The 26,224-nt window shown below is 43.5% G+C and overlaps 1 protein-coding gene across 2 annotated transcripts in view; it reads right to left on the reverse strand.

Annotated features, from left to right (window-relative positions):
* LOC126457379 (inositol polyphosphate multikinase) overlaps positions 1-26,224 on the reverse strand; it is a 367,387-nt gene that overhangs the window by 312,972 nt on the left and 28,191 nt on the right. The window lies entirely within an intron of this gene.

The raw sequence follows: 26,224 nt of genomic DNA on the forward strand, positions 1-26,224 counted from the left end.
TGCACTTCATGCGGTCTCTAATCATAAGCATATTGCTGCATTCTAACTGTGGTACAATTAAAAGTGCTGCGAGAAAGAAAACAAAATCACACATTTTTCACAGCAGACCACAGAGTAGCATTTTCTTTCTCGCAGTTGGTTTGAACAGAAAATCGGTTCGTTGTTGTTTAAAAAAGTATGTAAGTCACGTACGTCCTAATAGAGTCACCCAGCGATATGCTGACGACACAGCACTATATACCACTGGCCGCATTATTAACGCCGTCGTCCCCCGCCTCCAGCGGCAGGTGGACGCCACCATCACCTGGTGCCGGACAAACAAAATAGCTCTCAATGCCGCCAAAAGTACGGCAGTCTATTTCACCAAACGGCGCCCAGTCCTCCGCCGCAACATGTTTATTACAGGCGCGCAGATGCCCTGGTCCCCGACAACCACCTATCTCGGGGTCCGGATGGACCACAAATTGCTCTTTCACTGTCGTGCGGAGTACGTCGCCAACAAGGGGTAAAAGCTGACCAGGGCTTTGTACCCACTCTTCCGCAGTAGGGAACTTAACGTGCATACCAAGCTCCGCATCTGCCGAACAGTATCCGGCCTGTCCTCACGTATGGCTCAGCTGCATGGGCCACGATTAGTGTCACAAAGATACGGACGTTGCAGCGCCTGCAGAACAAGGTTCTCAGGTGAAGCCTGTATGCCCCGCCACTCACGAGAATTGTGACTCTCCACAAGGAAGCGGATATCGTCCCCGTCAAGACGACCATACGTAACAACGCGCGGCGGCTCTATGAGAAAGTGGATGCCCTGTGAGACACTGCCTATGGGTTACGCCACATTGGGAGCACACTTCCACGCCGCTGGCATCGACATCCGGTTCCTCTAACCATCCTAGAGGAATCGGATTCCGACCATGGCTAACGATAGGCCTGGCACGCGCACCACGGATGCTTCCTTTGGCGGGACTAGCCACTCATTCTACGTCCAATACTTTCCAACACTACCTACCCATGTCGGGCTAAATTTTTCTGCCTGACTGATGTAGTACTGTCACCGTTGGAGGGTGGTACGGGACTCCAAGTCCCACCGCCACACCTCCACAGTATATTGCAGTGACGCAGCGTCACTGCCCTGTGGATAAATTTACTGCCTCACCAACACAGTTAGACCGCAAAAGACTGCTGATGCTGTATTGTAACATATCACATATGAAAAAAATGTTTGGTAGAGTAACTTGTGAAAATTTTAATTAAATCAGTCACGAAGTTAGAAAATATGTTGCCTACGTTCGCCCAAATATCATGGGTAAATTTAAGTAAATTGGTAAATAACTTTTCAAGGTTTTTGATAACAACATTTCAAGAACTTCTCAAGATTTTTGGTAACAACGTTTCCGCATTACACGTTACGTATATATTTATATATTCCATTTATCAAAAAATTATTAATCTATCATAAAATTACATTGCCTGTGTGCGTCCAAATGTTCATTAGAGTATAGTGAAAAAAATCTGAAGTGAACCAGCCCAGTCCTATTCGAGGTTTTTGATGACAACGTTAAACAATGACTGGTGTTTATAAATTTATCTAATTTCGAAACTTTTTGGACTGACAGGAATGACACGTGGTTCGGATTCCATGTTAAACTGTGAGTTCCCTTTCCCCGGTACGATTACTGAGGTAGGTTAGGCACAATGCATGCAGCCCATGTGACGTCCAATTTAAATACTTGCACCATTTGGCTAAAAATCCCTTTTGAGGAACCGCGACGTTACCAGACCATACCACTATCTCACTTTTTTATTTTATTTTCAAAATTACCTTGCCATCGATGGGTAATTTTGCTTTCTTTCTCCCTTAATCCTCTGTCTATGAGTAGTTCAACGCTCTTTTGGTCGCAAATATGGACTAAATAAACCCAGATCTTTTGCTTCTTCTTAAGATAACTACTCATTTGGCTTCGCGATGATCGCTGGACATTTCTACAGTGACCTCACCAAAGAAAGAAAATCCTTGGCTGTGCCAAGGAACGAACGTGGACCCTCGTATTCCAGTCAGAAAGAAAGCACCATTCTTCTACCGATACTAAACTTGAAACCCTTCCACGAGATGCCGTCTCAGTTGCTGATAGTCCCGTTGAAATCTAAAGTGGCAAGACCCTCGCATATCAACGATAACAACCACTGTATGTAAGTTTGAGACATAATTATGTCAAGTTAAATAGTGATTTCATTTGGGTCATGTTCTAGTTATCAGAAGCGGTGAAAAAGTAACCCGTCAGCTAGAGTGGAAGGCAGACAGTATATTAAAAAAAAAAAGTTCCTACGTACTTTAAAATTAAAAGGATTTTTGTATTATCCTATCTATTGCATTTTTTTTTTTGTTTGCATCACCTGACAGAGACAATATTCATTACATGTTGTGGTCATACAGGAGCATTTCTAAATAAAATACACTACTGGCCATTAAAATTGCTACAACACGAAGGTGACGTGCTACAGACGCGAAATTTAACCGACAGGAAGAAGATGCTGTGATATGCAAATGATTAGCTTTTCAGAGCGTTCACATAAGGTTGGCGCCGGTGGCGACACCTACAATGTGCTGACATGAGGAAAGTTCCCAACTGATTTCTCATACACGAACATCAGTTGACCGGCGTTGCCTGGTGAAACGTTGTTGTGATGCCTCGTGTAAGGAGGAGAAATACGTACCATCACGTTTACGACTTCGATAAAGGTCGGATTGTAGCCTATCGCGAGTGCGGTTTATCCTATCGCAAAATTGCTGCTCGCGTTGGTCGAGATCCAATGACTGTTAGCAGAATATGGAATCGCTGGGTTCAGGAGGGTAATACGGAACGCCGTGCTGGATCCCAACGGCCTCGTATCACTAGCAGTCGAGATGACAGGCATCTTATCAGCATGGCTGTAACGGATCGTGCAGCCACGTCTTGACTCCTGAGTCAACAGATGGGGACGTTTGCAAGACAACAACCAATCTGCACGAACAGTTCGACGACGTTTGCAGCAGCATGGACTATCAGCTCGGAGACCATGGCTGCCATTACCCTTGACGCTGCATTACAGGCAGGAGCGCCTGCGATGGTATACTCAATGACGAACGTGGTTGCACCAATGGAAAAACGTCATTTTTTCGGATGAATCCAAGTTCTGTTTACAGCAGCGTGATGGTCGCATCCGTGTTTGGTGACATCGCGGTGAACGCACATTGGAAGCGTGTATTCGTCATAGCCATACTGGCGTATCACCCGGCGTGGTGGTATGGTTACACGCCTCTTGTCGCATTGACGGCACTTTGAACAGTGGACATTACATTTCAGATGTGTTACGACCCGTGGCTCTACCCTTCATTCGATCCCTGCGAAACCCTACATTTCAGCAGGATAATGCACGACCGCATGTTGCAGGTCTTGTATGGGCCTTTCTGGATACAGAAAATGTTCGACTGCTGCCCTGGCCAGCACATTCTCCAGATCTCTCACCAATTGAAAACGTCTGGTCAATGGTGGCTGAGCAATTGGCTCGTCACAATACGCCAGTCACTACTCTTGATGAACTGTGGTATCGTGTTGAAGCTGCATGGGCATCTGTACCTGTACACGCCATCCAAGCTCTGTTTGACTGAATGCCCAGGCGTATCAAGGCCGTTATTACGGCCAGAGGTGGTTGTTCTGGGTACTGATTTCTCAGGATCTATGCACCCAAATTGCGTGAAAATGTAATCACATGTCAGTTCTAGTATAATATATTTGTCCAATGAATACCCGATTATCATCTGCATTTCTTCTTGGTGTAGCAATTTTAGTGGCCAGTAGTGTACTTATCTCAAAACTAGTTATGAGCAAATAAACGAATTAACAAGTGTAGTTGTGGAAATACACTTTTTTATAGTCAAACATGTAAATTTTTGTGATGTGATGACCACGGAATTGCTAGATATAAATTCCCTGTGTTAAGTCAACATTAGATTTGCTTGCCCTGGGGTAACACTGAGAATGAGACGCCTACTTCTCCATCGAAACAACTCTTCAGTCCAACCTAATGAGTTTTGTACATCACTCTATCCCGTCTCGTTTAGAGGCCGCCTCATTGAATATCAAGCCAGTCGCAGTCACTCTAGAATGCGTCCCTCACACTTTCGTGCGCGAAGGACAAGTTTTCCGTCTCTGGTCTCTGCAAGTTTCGCAGGAGAGCTTCAGCGAAGTTTGGAGTGTAGGAGGTACTGGCGGAAGTAAAGCTGTGAGGAAGGGTCGTGAGTCGTGCGTGGATAGCTCAGATGGACGCCGGCATGGTAGCTCAGCGTGTTCTGTCAGAGGGTTGGCTACCCTCTGTAACAAAAAACTGAGAGAATGCATCAACGTAGAACCTAACCGTGTGTTATTGGACGTCCACCCCGAACAAATTCAACGGTCAATATAGAACAAAATGAGAAAAAAAAGGTGGTAGAGAACTGCCCGCGAAAGGCAAAGGTCCCTAGTTTGAGTCTCGGTCCGGCACACAGTTTTAATCTGCCAGGAATAATAGTAATGTCTTCACAGCGGGACGCAGATGAGGACGATCTTCCTCTGTGCGCTTTTTACGAACTTCGAATGTCAGTTTCAAGTCATGAGAAAGAGAACAATTTATATGAGATGCCTCTGTTCACAACGTAGACGTAGCGCCTAATACAGCAGTGTCGCATCTCGTTGTTCTGTACATTTACAGCATTTCCTAAAAGAGTCTTTATAGTCTGAAAAAAGGGAAAGAGTGGTACCACGGTGTTTTCTGTTTTCAGGTGTATCTGCGGTCAGTATGCAAACAATTTACGGCTATCATGTGGAAAAACAAAATTTTCAGCGTCATGTTTTATGTGATAAATTTCACTATTGGTACTTTGCGTAGAGTTTATCAAGGATTACAGCAACAGCGATGTAAATGGTTCAAATGGCTCTGAGCACTATGGAACTTAACATCTGTGGTCATCAGTCCCCTAGAACTTAGAACTACTTAAACCTAACTAACCTAAGGACATCACATACATCCATGCCCGAGGCAGGATTCGAACCTGCGACCGTAGCAGTCGCGCGGTTACGGACTGCGCGCCTAGAACAGCGATGTATCTTACGTGCAGTAATCAATGCAATCTTGTCTTCATGTACCTAAGAGACAGCCAGTATGGACAGGCAAAATGTTTTATTCGTAAAAACTAGCTCTCGAAATTTTGTAAGTAAATTTTTCTCGAAACTTCATGCAAAAGGAAGAGAACCGTAAATTTCTTTGCGTCGAAGGCGTCATAAAACCTCTTAGTATATAGAAACTACGATAGGATTTACGTTCCTCACTAGATTTTCTGTTGAAGTGAGATTTTATATTCGATTAAAGTGCACTTATAAAGGATGAAACCAATAAACGTGGTCAAATAGAAGTAGACTCCACCACCCTTGAAAAAGGGAATAAGCTCTTGATAAGTATCGTGCTGTGAGAATGTGCAGTAATTTGTTTACTTTCTAATCAATTCATTGCTGGATCATCATTCACCAGATATTTAGTCTCATGTAAAAGTTTGGCTTATGGTCAGTTCTTGTCTCAGCTGATTGTAGCTTAGAAAATATTGATTATGTGTAAGCGCTTCGACTGTGTTATTATGAAATATTAATAGTAGCTTCGTTCGTAGCATTAGTTTCATTGTCTCCCTGTGATTTCCGTATCGTGACAGACAGGTAAAGGAACCGCTGTATAGGTCTTGTCACACAGTTAGGTATCGCTTCGACGTCAGGTTAGGGCTACCTCACTTCACAACACAAGCCTTCAAGCTCTGTGCCTGTGGATTACGGTTTTCAGAATTCATTCTCTTGCTGACTGTGTGTAAATGGCGCAGAGCTGGTCAAAGAAATAAAAATGTGGCTAGAAGAGGAAGAAAATAATAGATGTCTACCTTGTACTGCCGTAAGCATTCACTATGGAATAGCAGCCGTACACATCGCTGCTGGTAGTTTGAGTCATACGTGCACCATCCTCCAAACAATAACATAGCGACATTTAATCCCGTAGTGCCCAGTGTGTAAACACGCGACACAAGATAGCGTGTTAGCTTCCTGTGTAACCGCTATGCAACCATGCTGCGCATACAACCTTACACGTGGAATCTTGTAGCATGGTTTAACTATGACAAACAGTGCCTCTTTTCAAATCAGGATTTTTAATGAAAACCTGGTATGTCATAAGTCACTGGGAGAAAGATGAAAGGCTGTCCGCGTCTCAGATAACACAGTCATAGGGCAATTGATAAACTTGAATGAATTTTTCACTCTGCAGCGCAGTGTGCCCTGACATCAAACTTTCTGACAGAAGGGGAATGGTCCCGAGTTCGAGTCCCGTTCCGGCACAAAGTTTTAATCTACCAGGAAGTTTCAGTTGATAAACTACTTGGAAAGAAAGACGTCTGAGGAGAGCTCACTGCCACCAGTGTCCGTCAAATTAGAATCTGAAATGAAACCAACCCACGATCTTCATATTCAATTTCCGTAATGGAAGTAAATTAAACGAAGGTCAGATAAGAACCAGAAACCCCGCTACAATTACTTCAAACGCCGGTTTTGAGCTAACTATAAGAACAGACTTCTGGTTAGCTTGCTAGAGAATGATACAGAATGTAAATGTAATACACGTTTGTAGTTAATCTGTTTCCACTCTGACGCACAAAATTTCCGATGATGCATCTACACTGCATGTGATCTCGAGCACTGTACGTGTATATTACGAGTGTGCAGCTAAGTGCGTTAGCCACATACGAGGTCTACGCGCCATATTTCCGCCCATTCACATTTGATTACGAACTGACTTGGCGGAGCTTAGATTCTCAGTTGTGGCAGCCAATGAACCACATCTGTCTTTACCTGCCAGGAAGTCTGGATCCTACTGGGAGTGGCATATGGCACTCAAATTAACCTGATGGTGTAGACGACTTTAAGGTGGTTAATCGAAGATCATCCGTGTTCTTCTTGGTGGAAACCAATGCGCAATGAGATGTGGAACAATTACGGTGTGCTGTGCTGGAAAATGACAAAATTCGTAAGAATTTGTGTTCAAAACTTTGAAGCAAAACTTTTGCATGAAACCTGTCTGCAAAGTTTATTCAACGACCGCTAGCTTTCAGCTACAAAGCCTCAGTACAAATGTGAACAGATTTTATGGAAAATGCAAAAAAAAACACAAAATGTAATTACAGAACACAAAATATGTGTGAACGACTAGGACTTCAAAGCAACAGGCGAATCCTGTTAATGGACCGCTACGGTCGCAGGTTCGAATTCTGCCTCGGGCATGGGTGTGTGTGATGTACTTAGGTTAGTTAGGTTTAAGTAGTTCTAAGTTCTAAGGGACTGATGACCTCAGAAGTTAAGTCCCATAGTGCTCAGAACCATATGAACCATTTTTTTCAACCCTATTAATGGAAAAGGTCTGATTCGCCAAGAACGAGTGCTGGAGCGATATGTGGATCTTTTCGTGCTGTCTGATAAGTGATCACCAGCAAGCTCCACAGAAACGGAGTATTAATGAGGAAGACTATTTAGGAATCACGAGTCAATTTAGAAACGCCAGGAGAAGAACAAACGCAATGCTACAAAATTTAGGGTGGTTGTTGCACACGGTAAACATACTAACATAAACCACAAACATTATCCATAATATTTTTTTCACACGCCAACTAGTGAAATGGATGCTCGTCCAATAAAAAAAATGCCACTATTTAAGAAAGTGCAGAAAAATGAATAAAACGAAATGCGGTGACCCGTGGTCACTCCGGAAAATGATCTTTTGTAATGCTTCCTGACGTATATGAAATCCAGAAGGCTATTCTTACGGATATTCTGTTCGCTGTTTCCCAGGTTAGTCTGTTTTCAGACTGCCGTCTATGGGAGGATGCTAAACGGATGTATAACATTGAAAGCTCACTCCAAAAATGGGGCGAAAACTTCAAATCCTGTGACTGTAGGTGTGATGCTGACCTAAGGATTGTGACCAATGGATCTGCAAGTGTCAGTGCGTCTCCCCAGGTCAGGAAGGAGAAACGACAGTTTATGTGACAGAATAGACAGCAAGAAAGGACTGTGGAGCTTACTGATTCCCAACCTGGGGGTGATTACCCCTCGAGGGGTGGAAACAAATTTTCGAAGATGACGTGCTACAGACGCGAAATTTAACCGACAGGAAGAAGATGCTGTGATATGCAAATGATTAGCTTTTCAGAGCATTCACACAAGGTTGGCGCCGGTGGCGACACCTACAACGTGCTGACATGAGGAAAGTTTCCAACCGATTTCCCATACACCAACAGCAGTTGACCGGCGTTGCCTGGTGAAACGTTGTTGTGATGCCTCGTGTAAGGAGGAGAGAAATGCGTACCATCACGTTTCCGACTTTGATAAAGGTCGGATTGTAGCCTATCGCGATTGCGGTTTATCGTATCGCGACATTGCTGCTCGCGTTGGTCGAGATCCAATGACTGTTAGCAGAATATGGAATCGCTGGGTTCAGGAGGGTAATATGGAACGCCGTGCTGGATCCCAACGGCCTCGTATCACTAGCAGTCGAGATGACAGGCATCTTATCAGCATGGCTGTAACGGATCGTGCAGCCACGTCTCGATTCCTGAGTCAACAGATGGGGACGTTTGCAAAACAACAACCATCTGCACGAACAGTTCGACGACGTTTGCAGCAGCATGGACTATCAGCTCGGAGACCATGGCTGCGCTTACCCTTGACGCTGCATCACAGACAGGAGTGCCTGAGATGGTGTACTCAACGGCGAACCTGGGTGCACGAATGGCAAAACATCATTTTTTCGGATGAATCCAAGTTCTGTTTACAACATCATGATGGTCGCATCCGTGTTTGGTGACATCGCGGAGAACGCACGTTGGAAGCATGTATTCGTCATCGCCATACTGGCGTATCACCCGGCGTGATGGTATGGGGTGCCATTGGTTACACGCCTCGGTCACCTCTTGTTCGCATTGACGGCACTTTGAACAGTGGATGTTACATTTCAGATGTGTTACGACCCGTGGCTCTACCCTTCGTTCGATCCTTGCGAAACTCTACATTTCTGCAGGGTAATGCACGACCGCATGTTGCAGGTCCTGTACGGGCCTTTCTGGATACAGAAAATGTTCGAATGCTGACCTGGCCAGCGCATCCTCCAGATCTCTCACCAACTGAAAACGTCTGGTCAATGGTGGCCGAGCAACTGGCTCGTCACAATACGCCAATCACTATTATTATTAGCGGCAGCATTAACAGCGTGAAGTCTTCTAACTTCCGTCAGCTCAGAAGTATCTAATTTCATCAGCTCAGAAGTAAGGATTCCAGCTATCAGGTGATTTATAACGTAAATATAGTGGATACATTGTCCGCCCCCGGTAGCAGAGTGGTGAGCGCGACAGAATGTCAATCCTAAGGGCCCGGGTTCGATTCCCGGCTGGGTCGGAGATTTTCTCTGCTCAGGGACTGGGTGTTGTGTTGTCCTAATCATGATCATTTCATCTCCATGGACGCCCAAGTCGCCGAAGTAGCGTCAAATCGAGACTTCCACCCGGCGAACGGTCTACCCGACGGGAGGCCCTAGTCACACGACATTAATTAGTGCACTTATTTCACTTAGTTAATTTCAAAAGGGGTGCAGGGTGCAGATGGAGGAAGTGTCATTAGGGAGAGGAGTAGTGCAGGGAGCGTACGTTATGTAACGAGAGTCTCCCCTCACTGTACGTAGTTAACTTTTTTATCTGAGGAGTCGTAGGTAGCACTCACGATGCACTGGGAAATGCTTAATCACTCACTTTCACTTTTACTTTCTCTCTCTCTCTTCTCTCTCTCTCTCTCTCTCTCTCTCTCTCTCTCACACACACACACACACACACACACAGAGAGAGAGAGAGAGAGAGAGAGAGAGAGAGAGAGAGAGAGAAATATGGCAGTCAAGATTTTAGATGTGAAAGAAGATTTTCGACTATGATAAAATGAAAATAAAAACAAGGAGCTGAATAAATTTGTTCCATGATTTATGATATGCACTGAATGAGAACAACTTAAATATAAAAAAGGTTGTTAAACATAACCAATACCAATTATCTCCCCCCCATGAACCATGGACCTTGCCGTTGGTGGGGAGGCTTGCGTGCCTCAGCGATACAGATAGCCGTACCGTAGGTGCAACCACAACGGAGGGGTATCTGTTGAGAGGCCAGACAAACGTGTGGTTCCTGAAGAGGGGCAGCAGCCTTTTCAGTAGTTGCAAGGGCAACAGTCTGGATGATTGACTGATCTGGCCTTGTAACAATAACCGAAACGGCCTTGCCGTGCCGGTACTGCGAACGGCTGAAAGCAAGGGGAAACTACAGCCGTAATTTTTCCCGAGGGCATGCAGCTTTACTGTATGATTACATGATGATGGCGTCCTCTTGGGTAAAATATTCCGGAGGTAAAATAGTCCCCCATTCGGATCTCCGGGTGGGGACTACTCAAGAGGATGTCGTTATCAGGAGAAAGAAAACTGGCGTTCTACGGATCGGAGCGTGGAATGTCAGATCCCTTAATCGGGCAGGTAGGTTAGAAAATTTAAAAAGGGAAATGGATAGGTTGAAGTTAGATATTGTGGGAATTAGTGAAGTTCGGTGGCAGGAGGAACAAGACTTCTGGTCAGGTGACTACAGGGTTATAAACACAAAATCAAATAGGGGTAATGCAGGAGTAGGTTTAATAATGAATAGGAAAATAGGAATGCGGGTAAGCTACTACAAGCAACATAGTGAACGCATTATTGTGGCCAAGATAGATACGAAGCCCACACCTACTACAGTAGTACAAGTTTATATGCCAACTAGCTCTGCAGATGACGAAGACATTGAAGAAATGTATGATGAAATAAAAGAAATTATTCAGATTGTGAAGGGAGACGAAAATTTAATAGTCATGGGTGACTGGAATTCGAGTGTAGGAAAAGGGAGAGAAGGAAACATAGTAGGTGAATATGGATTGGGGGACAGAAATGAAAGAGGAAGCCGCCTGGTAGAATTTTGCACAGAGCACAACATAATCATAACTAACACTTGGTTTAAGAATCATGAAAGAAGGTTGTATACATGGAAGAACCCTGGAGATACTAAAAGGTATCAGATAGATTATATAATGGTAAGACAAAGATTTAGGAACCAGGTTTTAAATTGTAAGACATTTCCAGGGGCAGATGTGGACTCTGACCACAATCTATTGGTTATGACCTGTAGATTAAAACTGAAGAAACTGCAAAAAGGTGGGAATTTAAGGAGATGGGACCTGGATAAACTGAAAGAACCAGAGGTTGTACAGAGATTCAGGGAGAGCATAAGGGAGCAATTGACAGGAATGGGGGAAATAAATACAGTAGAAGAAGAATGGGTAGCTTTGAGGGATGAAGTAGTGAAGGCAGCAGAGGATCAAGTAGGTAAAAAGAAGAGGGCTAGTAGAAATCCTTGGGTAACAGAAGAAATATTGAATTTAATTGATGAAAGGAGAAAATATAAAAATGCAGTAAGTGAAACAGGCAAAAAGGAATACAAACGTCTCAAAAATGAGATTGACAGGAAGTGCAAAATGGCTAAGCAGGGATGGCTAGAGGACAAATGTAAGGATGTAGAGGCCTATCTCACTAGGGGTAAGATAGATACCGCCTACAGGAAAATTAAAGAGACCTTTGGAGATAAGAGAATGACTTGTATGAATATCAAGAGCTCAGATGGAAACCCAGTTCTAAGCAAAGAAGGGAAAGCAGAAAGGTGGAAGGAGTATATAGAGGGTCTATACAAGGGCGATGTACTTGAGGACAATATTATGGAAATGGAAGAGGATGTAGATGAAGATGAAATGGGAGATATGATACTGCGTGAAGAGTTTGACAGAGCACTGAAAGACCTGAGTCGAAACAAAGCCCCCGGAGTAGACAATATTCCATTGGAACTACTGACGGCCGTGGGAGAGCCAGTCCTGACAAAACTCTACCATCTGGTGAGGAAGATGTATGAGACAGGCGAAATACCCTCAGACTTCAAGAAGAATATAATAATTCCAATCCCAAAGAAAGCAGGTGTTGACAGATGTGAAAATTACCGAACTATCAGCTTAATAAGTCACAGCTGCAAAATACTAACACGAATTCTTTACAGACGAATGGAAAAACTAGTAGAAGCCAACCTCGGGGAAGATCAGTTTGGATTCCGTAGAAACACTGGAACACGTGAGGCAATACTGACCTTACGACTTATCTTAGAAGAAAGATTAAGGAAAGGCAAACCTACGTTTCTAGCATTTGTAGACTTAGAGAAAGCTTTTGACAATGTTGACTGGAATACTCTCTTTCAAATTCTAAAGGTGGCAGGGGTAAAATACAGGGAGCGAAAGGCTATTTACAATTTGTACAGAAACCAGATGGCAGTTATAAGAGTCGAGGGACATGAAAGGGAAGCAGTGGTTGGGAAGGGAGTAAGACAGGGTTGTAGCCTCTCCCCGATGTTGTTCAATCTGTATATTGAGCAAGCAGTAAAGGAAACAAAAGAAAAATTCGGATTAGGTATTAAAATTCATGGAGAAGAAATAAAAACTTTGAGGTTCGCCGATGACATTGTAATTCTGTCCGAGACAGCAAAGGACTTGGAAGAGCAGTTGAATGGAATGGACAGTGTCTTGAAAGGAGGATATAAGATGAACATCAACAAAAGCAAAACAAGGATAATGGAATGTAGCCTAATTAAGTCGGGTGATGCTGAGGGAATTAGATTAGGAAATGAGGCACTTAAAGTAGTAAAGGAGTTTTGCTATTTGGGGAGCAAAATAACTGATAATGGTCGAAGTAGAGAGGATATAAAATGTAGGCTGGCAATGGCAAGGAAAGCGTTTCTGAAGAAGAGAAATTTGTTAACATCCAGTATTGATTTAAGTGTCAGGAAGTCATTTCTGAAAGTATTCGTATGGAGTGTAGCCATGTATGGAAGTGAAACATGGACGATAAATAGTTTGGACAAGAAGAGAATAGAAGCTTTCGAAATGTGGTGCTACAGAAGAATGCTGAAGATTAGATGGGTAGATCACATAACTAATGAGGAAGTATTGAATAGGATTGGGGAGAAGAGAAGTTTGTGGCACAACTTGACCAGAAGAAGGGATCGGTTGGTAGGACATGTTCTGAGGCATCAAGGGATCACCAATTTAGTATTGGAGGGCAGCGTGGAGGGTAAAAATCGTAGAGGGAGACCAAGAGATGAATACACTAAGCAGATTCAGAAGGATGTAGGTTGCAGTAGGTACTGGGAGATGAAAAAGCTTGCACAGGATAGAGTAGCATGGAGAGCTGCATCAAACCAGTCTCAGGACTGAAGACAAAAAAAAAAAACCAATTATCTCATTGACTCATTAAGTCATGACTTAATGAAAAACCCAGAGAGACTGAGTATCATTTATCTTTCATCATTTTAACAACAAAAATGTTCAAAGAAAATCCTTTTTAATTGTAAAGTTTAGTTACACGACGAAGTTGGGGACGGGTGGTGGGGGGATGCGGCGGGAAAGGGGTGGGGGGAGGGGGCAGCGTATTAGCTAATATCTGATTCCACACATAGGTAATGGTCTAGGAAAGGTTGGGCTCCACTAGCCTAGACAGTCCAAAAACTTACAGGACATTCATCATTATAACTGAGTAAAAACCACGATGCGCATAAGTGCACACCTGGATAACTAGTTTGAGTTTAGTCGCGGATGAACTTCCAAGAATGGAGAAATGAAGTGAGGGAAATAGGTCTGCGACGAGAAAATGAAACACAGACTTCGGTGTGTTAATGAATAAAATTCTCTTACGACTAATGTGCACCGCTGCGAACAACACTCACTCTCTCACGTAAATATACCGGAGCCTAAGCCTCGTGGAGAACGCCACAGCGATCTCTCTGTGTGGACCAGTTCCACGACGCGGAAAACGCCGAGTAGCCTCATCCTTTTTTCTTTCTATTTCTCGCATCTGTGTCTGGTGAAAAAAGACGTCAGTAGTACTAGTACTAGCAGGTACATGGTTCAAATGGCTCTAAGCACTATGGGACTTAACATCTGAGGTCATCAATCCCCTAGACTTAGAACTACTTAAACCTAACTAACCTAAGGACATCACACACATCCAAGCCCGAGGCAGGATTCGAACCTGCGACGGTAGCAGCAGCGCGGTTCCAGACTGAGGCCCCTAGAACCGCTCGCCCACAGCGGCCGGCACCAGCAGGTAAGCTGTCCCAGATTTTGTTATAATTCTCGTTATCAGACGACATGCATGTCTTGAGTAACAGAATTTCGTTATACAACGATGCCCAGTAAGACTTACTGAGACGAAGAAATAAATGAAATACACTATAAAATCTGAAATTATCGAGAGTGGCAGCGAAATTGATATGGCTGGCTCTGAGCACTATGGGACTCAACTGCTGTGGTCATAAGTCCCCTAGAACTTAGAACTACTTAAACCTAACTAACCTAAGGACAGCACACAATACCCAGCCATCACGAGGCAGAGAAAATCCCTGACCCCGCCGGGAATCGAACCCGGGAACCCGGGCGTGGGAAGCGAGAACGCTACCGCACGACCACGAGATGCGGGCAAATTGATATGAATGAATAGCCACACTTGACTTACATCCTCTTACTGAAAGAGTATTTCCCCTTCCCGCCAGTTAGCATCTAAAACTGCTTCCTTCGCATTTTGCGCCGTCGCGATATGGAGATAAGAATACTGTCGTATGGCTCTGAGGAAGCGATCTAATCTCTTCATGTTATGAAAGTCGAAATTTTTATTTCGTTAATTATCGACCTTCTCCTGATACAGACACAATCGGGTTCGCCAGCAGTAAAAATACTTGTACAGTTATACTCTGTGCTATCTAGGAAGTGTCAATTTATGTGGTTCTAACTCACAACGGTCACCACGAACGTAGTCACCAGCAAGTGCTTAGTAACACAGACTGGTATGAATACCACGAATAGAACGGTGTTCGCATGAATGCCGCTCGTAGCTCAAACGTTAAACCACTCAAAATTTCTCAGGATTAGTAATGCAAGGCACGCCATGTCGTGTAGCATTCCACCATGGGAAAGAATAATGGCGTGCGCTTGATACAGTTAAGTTTTTGGGATCCCTCTTTGCGAACTTATGGCAGCATTGTAGGCTGTAGCTACCAAATCCGATTACAAGCAATGGGAGCGGATACTCGCACTACACGAGATGTCGTCGATCTACATTCGATTATGATAAATTTGTCTCTTTCCTTTCTTTGTTCTCTCCTAAATTTTGCCATTTTTTGCGAGATATTATCACAAACAGCAACGTGTCCCGAATGTTTCTCCTTTTCAGAACAGTTTTTCAGTATCATTCCTTTTGATAGCACTCGAGTTTTGCGGGCTTTTGCAACGACTGTGCACTCTTTAAGATTCTAAAGCACTGTCTCGAAACTGACCACCTAATTAAGTAAAAATCAGCCCATATCCCTCAATCCTGGTTAGGGTTCGAAAGAACATTCCCTTTCTTGTCAGGCAAATCACAGAAGTGCGTATCTTGTCCTTCATTCCTTTGAACTAATTGGTTCACTGTAGTTTCACCCTAAAGAATCAGAAGGTCTAACCAGGATCTTGGAGAGTCCAGAGTGAAAAAATTAATTGTCATTTAATGATTTATGTCCGTGATCAATTGATATTTTCAGTGCTTACAACCTAAGTCACCTCCTTCTTGGGCAGCATCAATTTATAGGCCCATCCAAGGATGAATCTCGTCGTAACGTAAAAAGCCTTTGTAACCCGGCGTCCTGAAACTTGTCGCCAAACCACACGGAAAGGCCTGGAAAAAACATCAGTGTCCGAACTGCACTGCTTGTTAGAGCATATGTTCGCGAGCTGTATTAATGAATGTGCCCTTCTCCTCCTGTCCTACCTCCGTAAAAAGTAGTCAACGACTACGTGTCTTATAAGGAATGATAAGGAAAATAAGAAAATGTTTTTACTTGCCAAGAGTGACAGTATAGAAACTGCAGAGTATCTGAGAGGTCAACAACAAATATTCAGTTCCGAATGCGATGTTGTGCAGAAATTGATAAAATTCAAAAGCACTCTTCAATATGCGCAAGATCAGTATGTGCCCAATTAGGTTCTAAGGGATGGGAAAGAACCATCGTGATGTGTCCAAAATTAAAGCAACGAAGCGCTACTTCCCCGTCTTGTGTCTAAGTCACGGTATAATCATACAAACTGTCAACAAATTTCTGTACAATCGTGTTCTGCACGGAAGGTGGCATTACGGTCAACGAAGAAACACGCCAACGATGATGTCAGGGCACCTATCAAACAGAGTAGTGCGTGCCGGGTAGTCCCACATCCACAGTCGCTGTGTATACAGTCACAGACGAGGCGATATGGCACAAAGAAGACTCCTACCAGACTCTCTGCGGTGGAGGGCCATAAGAAGAATGGAAGCAGAACAATCGCAAACTGATGTAGCCCGACGACTTAATGTGAATCGTTCTGTTGTTTCTCGTATGTGGCGTCAATGTATAGAGACCGAAACAGTATCCCGAAGACCAGAGCAGCTCCGACCATGTGTGATGTCAGAAAGAGTTGAGTGCTATTTGGCTGTAAAGGCACGATGGTACCGCCTTGGTACTGCACAGCAACTGGCATTTGACCTCTCAGCATCCACTGGACGTGTTGTAGGCGACAGAAGGCTTGGGCAGAGTGGCCTTTATTCTGTTGACCTGCTGTATGTGTACCCTTTACAGAAGGGAACGTCTAGAGTGGAGTCGTCAACATACTACCTGAACGTCAAACATTGGGCTAATGTTCTTTTCACAGATGAGGCCCGAAGAGTGATTCTTCAAGCTTTCGCGTTTGGAGGGAACGTGGAACACGATTTCGGGACCCAAGCATTGTGAAAAGAGACCGATATGGAGCAGGATCCCTAACGGTGTGGATAAGGATTATGTTGGCCACTCGAACACATCTTCATGAAATTGTAAACGTGAATTGGCAAGGTTTCACTGCTGTCAGTTATCGTGACGAGATCTTGGGATCTCGTGTGCGGTTGTTGCGAGACGGTGTGGACACAGACTTCGTACTGATGGACGATAATACTTGACTTCATAGAGAACGGGTGGTTGAAGTTTCTTTGGAAACGGAAAATATTGCATGTATGGCGTGGCCTGCTCGCTCTCCCAATTTCAATCCCATAGAGCATGTCTGGGATGCACAAGGGAGACAGCTTGCATCACATCAGCATCCACCAACTAGTCTCCCAGAACTTGTGAGCAGCTCTGCGGGAAGAATGGGCGTTGTGGCTTCAACATGAGATTGATGACATCATTCACAGAGTGGCCTGTCGTTTTCGGATCTGTATTGCTGCATAGGTGGTCACACCTCATACTGAGAATGGTAACCGGCTGTCGGGAAGTGTGTGCAAATCCTTTAAGTTGGAAAAAAACGAAGGACATTTATGTCTACCTTTATGCATGTAGCAGTTATTTATGTTCTGTATTCTTCACATTGGTTCTACTTTACAATCACCTGTTTATACGGTTTCGCGGGAAAATAAACGCAAACTTGCAAAATTTCCGTTTGTTGCTTTAATTTTGGACACCAGTGTAATAGCTGTGTCAGAAAGCTGCTACGAAAGCAAAGAGAGATTCATTACAATTTTCAGCAAAGTCAAAGCCTAACTGACAAAAATCAAACGAAGTGAAAACGAGCGGAAGGTGAGCAATGACAGTTGTTCGACCGACTCTTGAGTATTGCTCATCAGTTTCTGGCTCTTCACCAGATTGGATTCATTCGAGAGAGAGAGAGAGAGACAAGATTTTAGTCGGCGCGAGATCCTCAACAAATTCCTCTGGCAATCGTTACAGGAGAGGCGTTGTACATCGCATAGTACTTCACTATCGAAATTTCGAGAGTGCGTTCCGGAAAGAATGGGGCAGCATATTACTTCCTCTCACGTATGTCTCGCGAAATAACAACTGTAAAATCTGGCTGATACGGAGGTTGGCAATGGCAAGGAAAGCGTTTCTGAAGAAGAGAAATTTGTTAACATCGAGTATAGATTTAAATGTCAGGAAGTCGTTTCTGAAAGTATTTGTATGGAGTGTAGCCATGTATGGAAGTGAAACGTGGACGATAAGTAGTTTGGATAAGAAGAGAATAAAAGCTTTCAAAATGTGGTGCTACACAAAAATGCTGAAGATTAGATGGGTAGATCACTTAACTAATGACGAGGTATTAAATAGAATTGGGGAGAAGAGGAGTTTGTGGCACAACTTGACTAGACGAAGGGATCGGTTGGTAGGACATGTCCTGAGGCATCAAGGGATCACCAATTTATTATTGGAAGGCAGCGTGGAGGGTAAAAATCGTAGAGGGAGACCAAGAGATGAATACACTAAGCAGATTCAGAAGGATTTAGGCTGCAGTACATACTGGGAGATGAAGTAGCTTGCACAGGATAGAGTAGCATGGAGAGCTGCATCAAACCAGTCTCAGGACTGAAGACCACAACAACAACAAGGAGTTTTACCGACAACCATTATCCCAAGGCTCCGTTTGCAATTGAAACAGGGAGGGAGGGAACAAGTAATGGTAGCACAAGCACCCTCCACCACTCACAGTCTGGTGGCTTCCAGATTATAGATATAGAACTACTATCTCGTGTAGCTCAGCTGGGCTCAAAGAAATTATTGACATTATTCGAACACATGTTCCGGTCATCACGAAAAGCGATCTGGAATGGTCGTGATAGGCGCTAATTTACTCTCGTTGATGTTTCAAGGTAAATCCAAACGTGTTCGTTAGCGTTCAAGTCTGTGACCACTCATTCGAGTAATACCCACGGATAGGAGCTTTATCTCTCATAAAAAGAAAAGAAATTTTACCAGTAGAAAGCTGACCATAAGGGCAGAGGTTCGACTAGAAATGAATCACATGGGAAGACGAGGAAGTGTTGGATTATTTCACATTCCGAAGTTAACGCGTCGGTAGTCACACTCCGTACTTAGTAGTGACTTGTCAGAGTATGAAACACAGCCCTATTAACCATTCGCAATTTTCTCAACGCAGTACTATAGATGTGTAACGTGGCATGTTGTTAATGCGACACACCCAATGCAACTATGTACTCGAAGATCATATTTACCAAGATGACTGCATGCTGTTGCTGTTTGTGAATATTATAACTGTTCAGTTGGGTTCTGTTTCCTATTTAAGAGGTCCCTGAGAGGTAGCGATCGATCCTACTTGTGGTTGCCCATCCATGTCTTTTTTCTGACCTTTGTCGAATACCTTTCGCTATTTGGAGGTGACATCACGGCCGCGAATTCACACTTGAGGACGCGCCATTGGGATTTCCTACCTCACCAGTGACTAACTAGCTCCTACACTCGCTAAGCCACGCAGCTGAATAAATTAGTTTGGTGTGACATTGGACAATATTCATTCACATTAAAGTGGACACTCGTACCGAACACTGACGTCGCCTCGAGCTCCAACATTTGATGTGTGCTCCACTATCACTCACATGAGCAGCTAACGTGTACGTGAAGATGTTGATCGCGTATGCTCCATGGAACAGGAAGAAAGAAGATTAGGGTTTTATGTCCCATCCCACCATTAGAGACGGGGCTCAATATGGGACTGGAGCAAGGACTGCGGTGTATTTTCGGCAAACTGTTAAAGGAAGACTAAATATGCATGGTTGGTCGAGGGTGAGAAAGCTGTTCCTCCCGAACGCACCACCTGCCATTGTACGTGATCTTTGATCACTCTTGTTTAAGATCTTTGTACTAGTTATATGTATTTTACTGCGAGTCTTTCGTCTGGACCAAGGTGCATGTATGGAATTTACACCAATGAAGTAGTGGATCATTTGGCAAGGTCGGCAACTACATCCGGGAGACATCTTAACATCAAAGTACTCTTAACAGATCCGCTGCAAGGCGTACGGACGAATATTAAAAAGACCTAGAAGGCAAATGAGGAGACTTAGGATAAATACTAAGATCAATGTTACATCTGAGTCCAATCAGACAGTCCGCTACATGCCTGGTAAAATAGTTACACATTATTATGACAGGCCAAGCAACGTTTATTCAGTGCTGCACTACACTTCGTTGTGACACAGATTCTTGACAACTATTTTTCAACTTAATCACCAAGTCCCTGTAAGCAACAGTCGCAACGTTCTACCAGTCGTTTGATTGCTCTACCATAGAAACGACGGCATTCGAGAAGCGCTATGTGAACATCCTCATCGTTGGAACAAGTCGTTCCCTCGAGAAAAGATGGAATTCTCATGATGCAAAATCTGAACTTCCCGATCAGCATCGTCCACGTCTGTGCGCTTTTGGTTAAATTCTTTGCACCACGGAACGAGGGCTGGATGTGACGTTACATTTTGTTCACATAGCACCAGAATTTTACGGTGAATCTGCGGGCAAATCGGACGTTCTGATCACAAGAATTGTACTGTTCCCCATATTCAAATTTGAAGTACGTTTCCAGTTGTCGCGGCATTTCACTCCCACACCGTGGTGCACCTATCATCGGCACCACAGGAGAACTGTGTCTTCAGGAAACACGACACATGTACTGCCTTCGGGCAGTGCGCCACTCTTGTCGCACAATGGTTTTATAGCGTGTGCTGACATGCGTAACTTATATTTGAGTCTCTACTACAAATAAGCAGTATGTCGAGAGGCCATCACGTCATTCATTCGTAACAGAATCAACCATGGCAGTTTCCAACAACACTTCTGCTGCTGTACTTCCGAGACCTTAAATTTACATCTCCCGATCCGGAAGCGGGAGACGCTGACCTTTTTTAAGCGCAGAAAGTACGTCAGAGGCAGGAAAAATCTGAATATCCTTTCTACTTAAAAGTGTCTTTTTGCATAATTTTTAATGTTTATTCATATGCTTAAATGTAGTTAATGATTTTTTTTTCAGAAAGTGATTTAGAAATCCAAACCCATAATTTATCATTGAACTCTGAGAATGCAATTACTTTCATTTTGTCGTAGTGCTGAAGTACACATATTTAAAATAATTTTGATATGATTATTATTTTTCTTGTCTTTGTCAATTTGGATGATATGTCATAAAATTATTTGTAGTCCTTATAAATAAATTGTAAAAGTTGTGGGAATACGATCCAGCAAGGTTGTTATCAATATACAGGGTGTCCCACTCAAACCTCCATGATTTCAAGGACCCAGAGAGAAAAACCACAGTAGATACGACTCTGAAAAATGCACTACATTGTAGAGCATCTCAAAGAATTTATATTCCAGCATCGTAAGTGCCAAGTATCGTCGCCAGACTGCAGCATGGTCGCATGAAGTGAAAATGGCGACTCCACAGAAGCGCGCGCAAGCAGTAGTGTGGTTTGCAAAAACAAAATCGCCGATTACTGTGCAAATAAATTATTGTCGTATGTATGAATGTGATCCACCAGATGCGAAAACAATTAAGGAATGGTACAGGAAGTTTCTGGCAACAGGAAGTGTTCTGAAAGATTCCGGCGCTGCACGTTACGGAGTTTCAGAAGAGGCAGTGGAAGACATCAGACAAATGTTTCTCAGAAGCCCACGTAAGTCAATTCGTCAAGCATCTAGGCAACTTGATGTACCTCGATCAACATTGCATCATGTATTTCACCAGCATCTTCGTATGTGTGCTTACAAAGTGCAAATTCTGCAACATCTGACGCCAGACGACAAACCACGCCGACAATTTGCTGTGGATATGCTGCAGCGTATTGATATGGATGCCAACTTCCTGCAAATATGTTTATTCTCAGATGAGGCAACCTTTCATCTACCAGGGAGGGTTAATAGGCATAATGTATGGATTTGGGGTTCTCAAAATCCGCACGTTGTCATTGAATATGTTCGTGATACGTCTTGTGCTGGCCAATACAGACAGGATTGTTGGACCGTGAATGGGTCAGTGTATCTCGACATGTTGGAGCAGTTTGTGTACCCTCAGATACAAGACTTGGAACCCAACATCAGCCGACATTACGCCGGTTGATTTCTTCATGTGGGGATTCGTGAAGGGCCGCGTGTATGCGACCAAAGAGGACGATATTCCTACGTTGCGACATCGTATCACTAATGCGATTGCAACAATAACAGAGGAAATGTTACAAAGAACTTGGAAAGAAATGGAATATAGACTTGATATTCTTCGTGCTACAAATGGTTCACATGTAGAGGTGTATTGATGATAAATAAATAAATTCTTTGAGATGCTCTACAATGTGGTGCATTTTTCATTGTCGTATCTACTGTGGTTTTTTCTCCTGGGTCTTTGAAATTACGGAGGTTTGAGGAGGACACCCTGCATTTTGTAATTTGAATTTTTATTGTATAGTTGGGTGGCTGCAGGCAGGAAAATTAAAAAAAATTATGTAATCAAGCATACTAGTGTCTGTTGAATTCCTGATGTCGAAGGGCAAGAAAATTGCAAATTGCGGACACCACGGATAATGACAAAGAATTACATGTTGAGAACCTCATATGTACTCATACATACTGGAGAATCGGGAATGAAGCTACTCCATCTTTACAAATTATTTATGTTGACTAGCTCTGCTACAAATGGTTCACATGTAGAGGTGTATTGATGATAAATAAATAAATTCTCTGAGATGCTCTACAATGTGGTGCATTTTTCATTGTCGTATTTGAATATTGGTATTCACTGGAAATCGATCTAGTATTGTCGTAAACGCAGCAGTGGTGACAATCCACATTCAGCAGGGCTGTATAAAGGCGCTCGAGTCGGGTTTAGCTGATTCGAATCCTCTTGGGTGAAGAAATTGTCACCGCTGATATTTGACCACCAAGGAGAGGAGAGGTGATCCAACAGTCCTGATGATCAGATTTTGCGTCAGTTTCCTGGAGGGCCATAGAGACTGTTGAACCCATCCATCAGATGGAAACGTTAAGCCTGGCATTTCCATTGGTTCCATTCAAGAGGGGTAGGGTATGTGGTGGCATCGGATTTCACTGTGTCCTTTCTCTCATCGCCATAAAACATAAACATAAGACCACAGTACATACATTCACTACAGTCACCTATAGCAGGGCCCGATGTAAGACACACCATGAGGAACCGGGCCATAGTGTGTGGAGGAAGAAAACTTTGCAATTGGTCGATTGAACCTACCCCATGAATCTCCCAGCCAATAATGCTATAGGAATGTTTATTTTCGAATGACATTCGATTTTTAATCCATACATATGGATAACATTTGTTCGCTCCAGTAGCTTGTACGCTGTGAGTAGACTATAGAATTTCTCCATCTTCCGAACAACCGACCCAAGTAGCAGGTTTTGGACGGAAACATACTAAGAAACACCGAACGACAGTTGGAGAGTGTTGCACGAGATGCGCTAGAGCCAAACGTTAATCTACTTTTAATTCTCATTGGCACATAGACTGATGTCGGTGATTCATTGGTGCCAATGAACCTGAGGTATTTCATCATGAAATAATACAGTCGCCACTTATGGAAAACCTACGAACGCACATCTGTCGGAGATGTGAGTGAGGCTTACCCAGTGAGTAAGTGTTTCTTAGTGAAGCCACGTCACCTACTGTGGGAGGTGAAGTGAGGGAGGCTATTTACTTTGCTGAGAGATGAGCAACCGAGGAACAATGGAATGAGTCTTCTTTCGCGGAAAATTGGCGTCGCTTTTTGTAGGAGGTGAGGCAGATGAATGGGCGTGGTGGCACCTTGTGTAGGAGGATAAACCGGGAAGTGACGGCCTGGCGCGGCGCTAGCGCCGAGTGACCACTGCCAGAAGTGCCTCACCTGCTAACCGCCGCCCGGCGACGTCATCCGTTAGCGTGTCGACGCCATCAGCCTCGACCATGAAAGAATCGTGTCGTGTCGTCGCTGTGTCATGCAGTGGTCGCCCTATTAACGTGTATCTGCTTTCGTTCCTGTTGGTTATCTTTAGTACAAGTCGTCAATGTCAGCTGCAGCTGTCCTTGAGCTGACGCAACGACGGCCATTTGAAGCAAATGCAAATACAGTGGCTGTACTAAGAATTTTACATAATCTACTAACAGAACATCTTCCTTAGAAGAATGAACATCAGCCCGCAAAAGAAAAATGGTTCAAATGGCTCTGAGCACTATGCGACTTAACTTCTGAGGTCATCAGTCGCCTAGAACTTAGAACTAATTAAACCTAACTAACCTAAGGACATCACACACATCCATGCCCGAGGCAGGATTCGAACCTGCGACCGTAGCGGTCACGCGATTCCAGACTGAAGCGCCTTTAACCGCGCGGCCACACCGGCCGGCCCCGCAAAAGAAACTGATATAAAAATAATCAGAGAATTCTGCTGCTCGCTGTTGCGTAAGCGGAACGTTACATATTATTGTTGCTAAAGATACCAGTATTAGCACCAGTCGCGATATCTTCCCTGATTTTTGTTATAGCCCACGACAGCAGCACACACCAAAGGGCGAATAAATCACGCTGATGAGTGAGAAGAGAATCGTTTGCACATCCTTTAACTATGGGGACTATATAGATATATGAATATAGAAGTAAAAAGTTTCAAACTTCTAGGGCCGCTATTGTACAGCATTTATCGCTATTACCGGTTTCAGCGAACTAGTTTGTCATCTTCGGATCTTGTGCAATGTATTGAAATGTACTGCATAAAATTCGAAGATGGCAACTTAGTTTGCCGAAACCAGTAATCAAAATAAATGTTTGAAGTTTTTTATTTCTATTTTCAGAGAATCGTTTGTATCAATGTCTATTCACTTTTTTTTTTACAAAAAAGAGCGTATGTAGCGCAGTAAGTTACAAAAAGAAGCTACCACATTTGTCATTCTTAAGACGTCCGCCTTTAAGACCCTGTGGGAATAATCGATCCAACAATCGACTGTAATGTGTGTCACATTTGATGAAAGGGTCATCTTTGAAGTTACTCTGTCAACTTTTCTGTTTTCGCTTATGAACATGTATGTGTTGTTCGAAGTAAAAAGTAGCAAGCCTTACCTACAACCCTGTAAGGTATGATACATAATATTACAGGACTGTTTAGTCACGGTCCTCTTGTAACTTACTCACATCTATTGAAAATTAATAGTTCTCTTTAGGGGCAAGAAATGGTTAGTCAATAGTAAAAGAGGAGCACTTTCGATGAGAGATGTATAGCTACTCAATAACGTGGATTTTTGGAAATTTCCAAGAATGGGTCCACATCGAAGTTGTAGACCCACTGCGAGCGATCTCTGTCGAGTCGCGAAGCAGGAAATACGGATATTTTTGATACTCTGACAGTGGAACGTCGGCTGCGATAATATTTGCTATCCTTGGGCTGAGAGCCGTAAAATATTACGGGATGGAGGTACATGTACTGGGTGACACTAGCACGATGAGTGTATCGGATTCTCTTAAGTGGAAGGAGTGGATTCCAAGTAAGAGCGATACAACGAAACGTTTGGAATTTTGTTGGGAATATGGATTGCTTCTTAGTGGCGATACAAGAAACTGTGGGCTCTGTGGCGCCGCAAATTCAGTTACCCTGCACAATCACAGTTGTTGCGTGTTGGATAAGAAATTGTATTTTTGAGGAAACTTGCCAGTGAACACCGTCTGTGAGTATTTCATATTTTGAAGAGAATAATGACACCGTTCCTACTGGCGGACCGAATAAAGTAGTGGAAGTTGACGAATCACACGTTGCTACCGGTAAATACACAATTCATATTATTTTTTGGCATAGACATACCTACAATGCCTTGCGTGTGAAAAAAAGTTTCAAATTTGAATAGATATCCAGTTACTGCACCTAATGGAAGTCGTGAACTTACTGGTTCATCTCACTCGAACAATCTGATTACTTGTGACAGGGAGATTATTGAGAAGTAATATTTCGCTACAAATAGACGGTGACGTTACTCTCGAGACGGGCTCGACACAAAGTGAAGCGCGTCCATTTTTTGCCCGCAAATCGAGTCACTGGCTGCCCTCCGTACGTCGGCGGAAATGTGCGCAGTTTATAACTGTCGATAGTTCATGCTGAGATCCAGGGTTTGCAAGTTGCGTAAGTACGAGCTCCATTCCATTTGTCGTAGACGAAGACGCAGCGTGC

The sequence above is a fragment of the Schistocerca serialis genome, chromosome 2, assembly GCF_023864345.2.
Source record: "Schistocerca serialis cubense isolate TAMUIC-IGC-003099 chromosome 2, iqSchSeri2.2, whole genome shotgun sequence".
NCBI lineage: Eukaryota > Metazoa > Arthropoda > Insecta > Orthoptera > Acrididae > Schistocerca > Schistocerca serialis.